Here is a 10844-nt window from a genome sequence, read left to right as displayed (position 1 = left end):
GCTGGTGTAAGGTATATAGGGGTTAGGGACTGGTCCAATGCTCACTCGGATGATGCTATACTCCCGAATGTCGACATTGGGCCGTAACACCGGTGATACCAACATAACCGTTCCACTCACCCGACAATTGGTGGTAACGATAGTTTTTCCCCAGAAAAAAATCGAACGTCGCTATTGAGTGATCGATTTTCTTTTTTGATGTACAATTTTTTTTTATAATAACATGTCAATTTGTCTATATGAGATGGTATAAGTTATGGGGCTCAGATAGAATGTCGACTAACAAGTGACAATCCCCCTCGCCAGTCATCACAATTGTGCCGGCCTGATTGAATCGGATATACACAAACTGATTCCAAACAGCGACGCACTTTGGTGTCCACTATGGTGGTTATTAACACCTTGTGTATAGTAATCACTATATACTCCTAGGTACGAAATATATCCTACAACAAAAAATAAAGGAAATGATAAAATCCTTAAACCATACCATACTGCATTTAACAAGCAATCTCGCCTCAAAATCCTAAAAACGCCCTGCTTTGTGACCTTCCAATCCCGAATCAGTCCCTACATAAAAAATGATCACACGAAGGACAAAGATGTCAGCCCCAACGATCCGTAACAGGACGCCGCGCGGCAAGTCATCTGATTAAGTTGCCAAATCTAGTGGAAGACGTTTTGATCGATGGCTCCCGCTCTCATTAATTATATGTGATACATGAGAATTTTTCGCGTGTGTTGTGCGGTTTCATGGTTGGAGGGGGATTAAAAATAGAATGTGATGGATATTATTTAGGAATCAACGCCTTAGTAACATTATGTTATAGTTGTCAACGTTATCTGTATTTTGTCTTTGCTAGCTTTAAATTATACATGGAATTGAATTTCGCTATAAGATGCGATATTGGTGACGCTGTCAAATTAGGGTCAGCATCTTAAGATAATTGCAACTTAATAAACCTACCTTTGCTGGTGGTAGGATGTATTTTATATCCGCCCGGATAGCGACCACCGTACAGTATCAGCCTGTGTATGCCCAGTCCCAAAAGGCCGGCATAATTGTGTCGACTGCCGAGGGGTAATCATCTCTCGTCAGTCGACATTCTATTGGACTCCACTCCACTTACCATCAGGAGCAGTGCAGTCACTTTAACATGCCCGTTAAAAAAAAAACAGAACAATATTTACATCTGCTCAAATGGTATCTTAAGTGTATAATATGTGAGGGATTTTGATAATTGAGTTTTTGTATCTAACAGCGCCGACTCAGCTGAGAACAAGCTCTTAGATGACATCTTAAGTTTGATCTATTTAAAAATTAAATACATTAAATTACTACTTGAAATACTTGAAAGGTTGATTGATTGTTTAATAAGTCTTACTGAGGAAAAAATATTCCATATTTTATTCAAATCATGGATTACCTGTGTACCATATTCAATCAAATATGTATACTAGTTTCGACATTTGCTCTTTACAAACCACAATACTAATATTATTAAGCAGATTTATGTTAATTGCATATAAAAAGAAACATATATTGTTAAAAAGAAACAAATTCGCTTCAAGACGCGACAGTATATAGCACACTTGCACCCGACTCCGCCCATTTCTAAATGCGCCCTGAGTTATTACCCGTGCCGCGACTGCACACTTAATGACTGTTCTCATTATTTACAGAAGCACAGTGAGTTATGCGGTCAGTGGGCTGGAGTGACGTGCTTCGAATCCCGAGTGAGGAATGGCTGTGATTAACATGTTTCTATTTGGAAGTATCTGTTACTTGAAGATTCATTTATATACAATAGGTGTACGCCTTTGGTTTGTAGGGGCAAGCAGAGGGGTGACACATTTACATTTCGCTAGCTTTGTTTGAAGGCGTATATGAGAGGACGTATAATTCCACACTATAAACAATAATACCAACCCTGTATTATATACTGTTCCGCTGCCGGGCACTGGCCTCCTCCACTGCCCTAGTGCGTCTTGACTGACTCCATATACCTTCGAAATTCTTATGACGAATTTTTCAATATGCAAGTTTCCTCACGATGTTTTCGTTCTCCATTAAAGCGAGCGAAAATTCGAAAATAATACACATAACTTTAGAAAAGTCATAGGTGCATTCCCTTGGGTTTTGTACCTACTGACATTCGCCTCGGCAGTCCGTTTCACTCCCAACTAAATTATCGCCGCTTTTCAACGAGCTTAGAATGAGCAGAAAAAACCAATATCTCATATCTAAACTTGGAATCCAACCCGAAGCCTCGCCACGATAGTTGTATGGCGTACACAATACAACTATGCCTTTCAATAACTCTTCAGTTTATTTCCAATATGTAGGTACTATTCCAGAAGAAACATTGTTTATGATTAAATCTATGACTTAATACTGTGCTCCAAAACGCCATCCAAATCAATCCAACCGTTGCGTTTCTTCCAACATCCAAACTTTACAAACTTCATATGCGTTGAATCAGATAATGTAGTTATTCAGTCTACACTAACAAACTTGTTATTTCCAACATAACTAACACAACTGCATTTATTCTTGTAATTGCAGTTTTGCAGTGATTTGCTTGACTCGTGGACTGTGTGCGCCCCAGACAAATCGACGCAGAACGGATCCTCAAGCGCGGGTAATGATCTTTAACGGGTGTAACTTGTATAGTAGGGAGTGCTGACAGTGAGGACTTGGAGATTTTCTATGATAGGCTGTATGTTCTCGCTAAGTACACAAATATACAATTCCAGAATGATAACTGGTCAAATACTCGATTGCCAGCTTGCTGACTCAATTATCGTCATCATCAATCTATATTTTAGTCCACTGATAGACATAGGTCTTCTCCAATACGTCCATTTCATCCTGTCTTTATACTGACTCAATACGTATAGTGAGTAATTTTTCAGGGTGCCAAACACCAATCTTTTCTTTTCCTTTAAGACCGGCAGCGCATCTATAATACTTCGGAATAGTGTGTATTTATGATAGAGACTAATCTTCAAATTACTAGCTCGTTTAAAAACCTTCATTATAAAAAAAATAATTTAAAGACCTTCATTATAAATAAAACTATGTACTCGCCTTTACTTCTGCTAACCTTGTGCCATAATCATCCATGAATAACGAATATTTTCACAAAAAATCGTAGTTTCTCTTTTCTGATTTTTCTTATCATTTTGTGGTTTAGTGCGAATATGGCGTGTGCGTGAGTGTATTTCTGACTGGAAATGTGTTGCGGCGACAACTTCACTTAGAGTAGTAGTAGTGGCATTAGAGTGTACGAAATTAAAATTACTTTTTATTGACATCTTGTTCGAAGCTTACACTTTTCTACTTTACATCTACGATTTTGTAACTTATTGTGTTATTTTGAGAAGATAAGTATGTGGTTTCATTTAGCAAAGCAATTTCAAAATGACCCTGTAAATCGACCTCGGACAATAGAATTATAAAATAACTTTTTACCGACTTTATACCAAGTTCAGTGTTTAAGCGCTCCTCAATTGGGTATATAGAGTCGAGTGCCGTTTGTACCACGCCGCGATACGAGCTCTCCGAGTTAATTTAACACGTACGGAATTATACGAATGAATGAGAATTAGCGATTATAATAAAAATGTATAACCATTTGTCGTATTTAGTTTAGAATGTTATATCTTATTTTAAGCGGCGATAGCTTATTTGGGTGTGGAACGGATTGCCGAGACGAATAACCGTAGGTTCAAATTCCAAGGCCATCTCTTACTTTTATAAAAGTGATGTGTCTATTTTTTGTAAGTTATCGCTTTCTTTAAATAAACAAATATATAAATAAAATGCTTTATTCATCACGTAGGCGAACATAGTTACACTTATGATAAGTCAAGGTACATGAGAATACTTAATTATTACTTAATTAAATTAGCTTATATAAACAAAGATAAATGAAAAATATACTTAGTAAACAAAGAAGTAAAAGAAAACATCGTGAGAAAACCTGCATAGCTGAGAAATTCTCTATAGGAATTTCGAAGGTGTGTGAAGTCTACCAATCCGCACTAGGTCAGCGGGGTAGACTAAGGCCTAATTTATCTCAGTAGTAGAGGTGGCCCGTGTCCAACAGTGGGACAGTATATTTAATTATTTGTTTTATAATTTGGGAGTATTTTAATGAAATAATAAAGTGAACTAATATGTGAGTACAGAAATGTAAATGATTTTAAATTAGCTTTACTAACTTTGAGTAAAATTCATTCCACAAAATAAAAATCCAACAAGAAACACGCATTTATGCAAGCCCGTGTATCAAAAAATATCTCTATTAAAATATTCATTCGTGCTTTAAATAAAAATTAGCTCTTTAATGTACATTCGGTTATGAAAGCTCGGTGGTTCCGCCGGTTGTCTTCGTGTGTGACCAAAGCTTGAAACAGCCAAAGAGCTCGCTAAAGAAAGCTTTATTTACCGTACTTTACGCCCTTCCGCCTTCGGTTTCATTCATTCCTTTTTCAGCAAACTCTTTAGCGTTGTAATGAATGTTTTGCAAAGGCTTCCTCTGAGCTCCTTGGCAACAGATTAAAAAATAATTAACGTGAGATCACGAAAGAGCTTGCACAGTAAATTAAAAATACTGGAATATTGCCTTTTTTACGCACAATGTGAAGTCAAATTTGAATCTGTGTTGTGAAACCACGTAGGTAATTGTATGCGGTAGACCTCAAGTGTTGGGCCAACGAAACATATTCAAACTTGCATCTTAGACATGTTATTTTAGTTACTTTGTCATATTATTTAAAGTTCCGGTAATTCTACTGTAACTATTAATTTCAAAAACGTAGTTTTTTCCAATACTTCAGTCTCATTCCAAACCAATATCGGAAATATCCTCATATAAATGGAAGTAGGTACATCGTACACAATAAAACTCGAAATACTTCGTCGAGCGGAACATCGTCTACAATAGAGCAATAACTCAAAAGATCTTGCCAAAACCGTTCCCAGTATTGACATCCTGTCTTCTTGTTTTATACATACTAAAAGTCTGCAGTAGAGATCAAATTTCTATAAAAATACAATTATGATTGATGTAATATATTTATTTGGGAAATATTACAGGCTAAGTTTTTAGTTTAGCATTCCACGATATCACAATTTTTCAAAATTTGTAAATGTTTCATTACATAAAGCATGGGTGAAAACAGTCTCTTCTAACCAAAATTTTCCTTATATTGTATTGTCATAATAAAATATTTTTTGTAGGCAAAATATAAGCGCGACATTAAACTCCCACATACAAGGTGGTGGACCTGACCTAAAAGGTAGGTTTGAAAATCTTTCGGAGAAACCTATGTTCAGTAGTAGAATTTCAAAGGCTGATACAATATTTCGTTGTCTGTGACCCCGCTTATCGAAGCGAAGATAGAAAAATAAACCGCCTTCAAATAACTTAACATAATGGGTACATAGGTACTGATTACCAATATTGAAGTTAGTGACTAATAAAAAAAAAACAATTTTGAAGTTAGTGACTAAAAATGCTGAGTAATAATTATACGTGGTCCAACATTAAACAAATATATATGCCTCGAATTAAGAACAGGAGGTTCTCAATTCGGTTTTTTTGGTCGGTTATAAAATAGTTTAAAAAAATATAAAATGCTGTTTTCGTGGCGCGTCTTCACGTGTGGTGCGATGCCGCTCGTGTTTTAGGGTCCGTAAATTACGCTCGCACGTGAGCCGACTCCGAGATTTCCATATCTAGTGTGTGGCGCGGCTTTATTTTACTGACGAACGTTCGTCTCGCCGCGAATATATATCTTGTTGGTGTTATTTAATTTTTTTATATATTTTTTACTTGTCTGTGCTGGATTTTTTGGGTAAATTACTAGTGATAGGTCTCTCATATGTGAGAGTCCGCCTGGGTAGGTACCACCGTAATGTCTATTTCGGTCGCCAAGTAGTATTGTATAGTCACTGTTGTGTTCCGGTTCGAAGGACATTGTAGCCAGTATAACTACTGGACATAATTAGACTTAACATCTCACGTCTCAGGATGGCGAGCGCACTGCAATACAAAATAATACTTCGTAATTCAAGGTGTTGGATGGTACTTCTACTGTTTATGGGCCGTCGTATCGCTTACCATCAGGCGAACGACAAAGCTCGTGCAAAGTAATAAAAAAAATATATGTTAGAGTTGATTTTTGTTGAATTTAGTAATAATAATTAAATTAAACGAAGCAAATCAAATTATTCTGAAATAGGGCAGTTGAAGGTAAATTTAATAGAGTTCATTAAGATAAGTATCATTTCGAAGACACAAGAGTATTCTATCTGTTGCCATGGATATTATCTCTTCACATTTATGAAGCGGCGATAGCTTACTTGGGTGTGAAACGGACTTTCAAAACGAATGTCCACAGGTTCAAATCCCAAAGGCACACATCTCTGATTTTCAAAAAATTATGTGTTTTCTTTGTTAGTTGTCGCTTGCTTTAATAGTGAAGGAATACACCGTGAGGAAACCTGCATACCTGAGAAATACTCTATAGGAATTTTGAGGGTGTGTGAAGTCTACCAATCCGCACTAGGCCAGCGTGGTGGACTAAGGCCTAATCCCTCTCAGTAGTAGAGGATGCCCGTGACCAGCAGTGTGACAGTATATAATACAGGACTGATATTGTATTATATTATATGTGCAATTTTCTTATAATTATTAAAAAACAGCGTAGAGTAAGTCACGTACGATAAACATAATATAATGTAATCCATAACCCCTATTTACTTAATACAACTAAGACACTCAGTAAATTAAATCAACTATTTGAAGAAGGAAACACATATGAAATATGTTGTGTCCCGGTATCACGTTCCACGGTATATTTATCATGCCCCGGGCATTAGCTCGCTTTAGCAAAGTCGCATGTACGGCCGGAATATTAACACTAACTGGCTCGTACTGTTGTGGGAAAGTTGCTAATGATAAATACATTATTGTGGGAATTAAATATCCGGAATGTTGGGTGGATCGCATGGATATATTGTGTAGACTGGGTAGGGATATATGTGACGTAAAATTTGCTATAGTGATTAGTTAAGATAAAACGTGTTTTGTAGTTTGTCTGGGAGAATATACGCTGGTGCAATAATTGCTTTTGATAACATTTCGTTTGGGGATTAAAAGATAATTGCAATTAATAACAATAATTGCAGCAAGATTATCAACGGTGGGTGATAAATAGATAAAAAAATAACTAGTACTAATCAACCAGTGAGGCCTGAACAACTCTCATCCGATTTGGGAATAAAATCAGCATTTATGCCTGATCCCGGTAACTAGGACGTCATAAATTCGTAGAGTTTGATAAACTTCAAAACATTGAATGCATGAACAGACACAGAAAGAATTTTCACCGTACAGGTTTTATCGCGAACATTTCAACAAAGTATCAGGACAACATAAATCCACGGAGCTTTAAACATCAAAACAGCAAAATATTGGGCGTTTAAAGCCGTGAGCGATGGCGACACGGTACAATGGAAGCGGATTAAAACAATTTTGTTATTGCTGCAAAACGGTACGTATTTATCGGTTGTTTGCGTGTAGATGTCGCGCGGGATCGTTCGCCATTACTCAGATGGGCTTAGCTCGCTGAATTTTAACTGGGATTTAGTTTGGAGGAGCATTTGGTCAGTGAGATGTTGGTAGGCAAGTTGAATGGGCAAGTAGTCACTAGTGGTAACCAGCATCTGGCGATAAGTTGTTATTAAATACTTACAAGGAAAAGGAAATAACTTTTTTTTAATTTAATCTACACCTAATACAATTGCACAAGGTGAAAAGACATATTGGCCTTTATAAGTATGTCGCATTCCGGTGGCAGTCTGTGTATATCCGGTTATAAACAGGCCGGCATAATTGTGTCGACTGACGAGGGGTAATGATCGCTCGTTACTATCACGGCCCTACTACACTTACCATAAGATATAAAGGAATTGTATTAGTTTAAATATAAGTTCCCTTTTACAGTATACCAGAACGAATAACAAAGGTATAATTCGCCCCTTTTTCCATAATAAAGCGCGAACTGGCACCTGTACAGCTGTAAGCATGTCCCCGCTCCCTACTCCCTAGTTCACCATACATACTAAAGTGAAAGTTGCGAAGATTTATTACAGTTTCACGTCTTTTCCCTTATATTTCTGGCACCTCATAAAATTTGAATATGTGTCTACCAAGTAACTTGAATGTTGTAGTGACACTTTTTTATATTTAATATTTATAAATTTTCTAAAAACCTTTGTTTATGACATAGTTAATTATTTACAGTTAATAACTTTAAACTCCATATCGACACAATTAATTCATTTATTGCTTTGAATGACGAGACGAGCTTGCCGTTCGCCTGATTGTAAGCGATACGACCGCTAATAAACAGTGGAAACACCATCCAATACCTTGAATTACAAAATATTGTTTGGTCTTCCACTGCGCTCGCCATCCTGAAACATGAGATGTTTAATCTTATTATGTCCAGTACTTACACTGGTTAAAATAATTGTTCAATTCGATTAGTAAGTTAAAACAGTGTCGATTAGTAAGTTTAACATTCGCAGTGATGACTGACATTGCTCACGATATTTATAAACACCTGAAGGCACGTTCGTAAAAACCAAGCATTGCAGCATCCCACTGCAAGCTCCATACGCTTGCCTGTGGCCATAGTTTTAACGTGAGAATTTGTAACACCCCAAAGTTCTTTACATGAAGAAATTTTATCGACTTTAGCATTGCGACTGCCTCGATGGCGTTGTTATATTACGGTACGACTCCAATCCTGAGGTTCGAGATTCATCCCCGGGTCAGGCAGTGATATTGGATATTTTTATTTTGAAGTTTAGAATTTGTGCCCGGTATAGCGTAGGGTCGCCCATGTCACATCATGGGACGGAATATACACGGCGTAAAGTGGGTGCTTCAGTGGCCTACCTACCCTAGTCCAGGCCAACCTACTCCTACAGGAATAAAAGGCGTGAGGTTACACATTGTGCTCTAAAATTAATAAAAAACCAGGCACAGTCAAGTGCTAAAACAGCTTGAAGGCGGCATAAGACGGAATCCTTGCGTCTGTATTTACGATTTGAAATAAATGGTTGGGATCGTCGGATGAGACTTTGTACACCAGGCTCGTTTGCTACCGAGCACCGATGCGAACCGATGTACACTGCGACTTCTATAACTTTATGTACTCCTGGTGATTTATTGTTGTCAGATGTGAATTATTTTAATTTTAATTTATTATGGATTTCGCAATTTATGACGAAAATCTGCACTAACATAATCATCTTTGTTGGTTGTCTAATTGTCTATCCGTGTTCATAATAATAATATGAAATATACATTGGCCAAGTTTAACACGCGATAAAAATGCGAGTTTCTTACTAATTCATAAAAATTTAAATCTTTTGATAGCTTATTTTCAAATTGAACATCGGAATATTTGAGACATTTGTAAATTAACTAAAATTTTGAATTTTGCACAAAGGTAAATTATAATATAAACCAAAAAAACAAAAACATCATTACAACGAATCATCCTTTTAGAATTAACGTTTGAATTAACTTATCACATAAAAAAATGCTACTCATATAAAAATAACACACAATACGTGAATACGTGAACATACTAAATTCTCTCGGCGCAATTCTTATTCGCACTTAACTGGTTTATTTAGTTACTTCGCTGTTTCTTCGGTTGTAATTGAATCACGAGATGGGAATATTATACCAAACTTTCGGTAATGTTTTAGTACGTTATTGCTGCAAAGATATAGAATATGTTTTCTTTTACCTTCTATTGCAAATACATCATGAAGATTCCAAGATAAACAAGCGCCGTCTCTGGTTTCTAACTTACTATTATATTTAATTATAGCAAGAAGCACTAGTTCACGACTGGTTACATCTTACTAATAATGTTTGTGAAGTTTGGATGTTTGTTTACTTTAGTAAACGCGGAACACTCTGAATGAATTTATAAGAAATCTGCCATCAGATGGACTCCGTCCTGAATTAAATACGATACTTTTTATCCCAAAAGTCTCATGCAAGCGAATCCGAGTTAATGTTAAACCAAAAATAATGTTCTTACACAAAACACAAAGCCTTTGTATTCGATTTCAAGGAGGTCAGCATAATTGTGTTGACTGAGTAGAGGGACCTCGCGTGAACAATTGGCTAACTAAGGATTTTTTTTTATTTAGCGCACCACCCTGTTTACCGCCCAATCTTTAGCATCTTACCTATAAAATTGTACTCAGAGACCGTTTTTTGTTACTCCTGCCCGAAGCCTCGGGCTAGCCATGGTAAGGAGCACAAAGAAAGAAAACCTCGCCAAGATCTGCTGCCTAGACCTACGTTGGTTAGACCGTCACTGACTTATGCTATGTAAAAAATAATATCCATAATTGAAATACATAACAGAAGCCGTATGGAAGTTAGATAATAAAGTGTCCGCGCGCACGTGGCCCGCTCGTTACGGAGTGAAGTGCGCTCGGCTGCTTAAGGGCAAACACTTCACGTCTCACGACCGCTTTGTTTCTTTACATGGTGATTGAGGGTAGTTTGACAGGCTTTTATGGGATAATTTAACGCCATTTTGATAAGTATATGAGAGTATTAATTTGCAAATATAGAAAGAAATTCTAAAAAAAAATCTATCTACTACCCACTCTTCTACATGCGACTGTTTCGTTACCAGTCTAGTTGCTTAAATTATTTGTCTTCATTTTCTATGTTATTTTTACCACGAACATGTGCACTCTGGAATGAACTTCTGTATTTCCTTGTCGTCAT

The sequence above is a fragment of the Manduca sexta genome, chromosome 12 (genome assembly GCF_014839805.1).
Source record: "Manduca sexta isolate Smith_Timp_Sample1 chromosome 12, JHU_Msex_v1.0, whole genome shotgun sequence".
In the NCBI taxonomy this organism is placed as follows: domain Eukaryota; kingdom Metazoa; phylum Arthropoda; class Insecta; order Lepidoptera; family Sphingidae; genus Manduca; species Manduca sexta.
The sequence above is the reverse complement of the archived record's forward strand: the minus strand, read 5'-3'. Positions refer to the sequence as shown.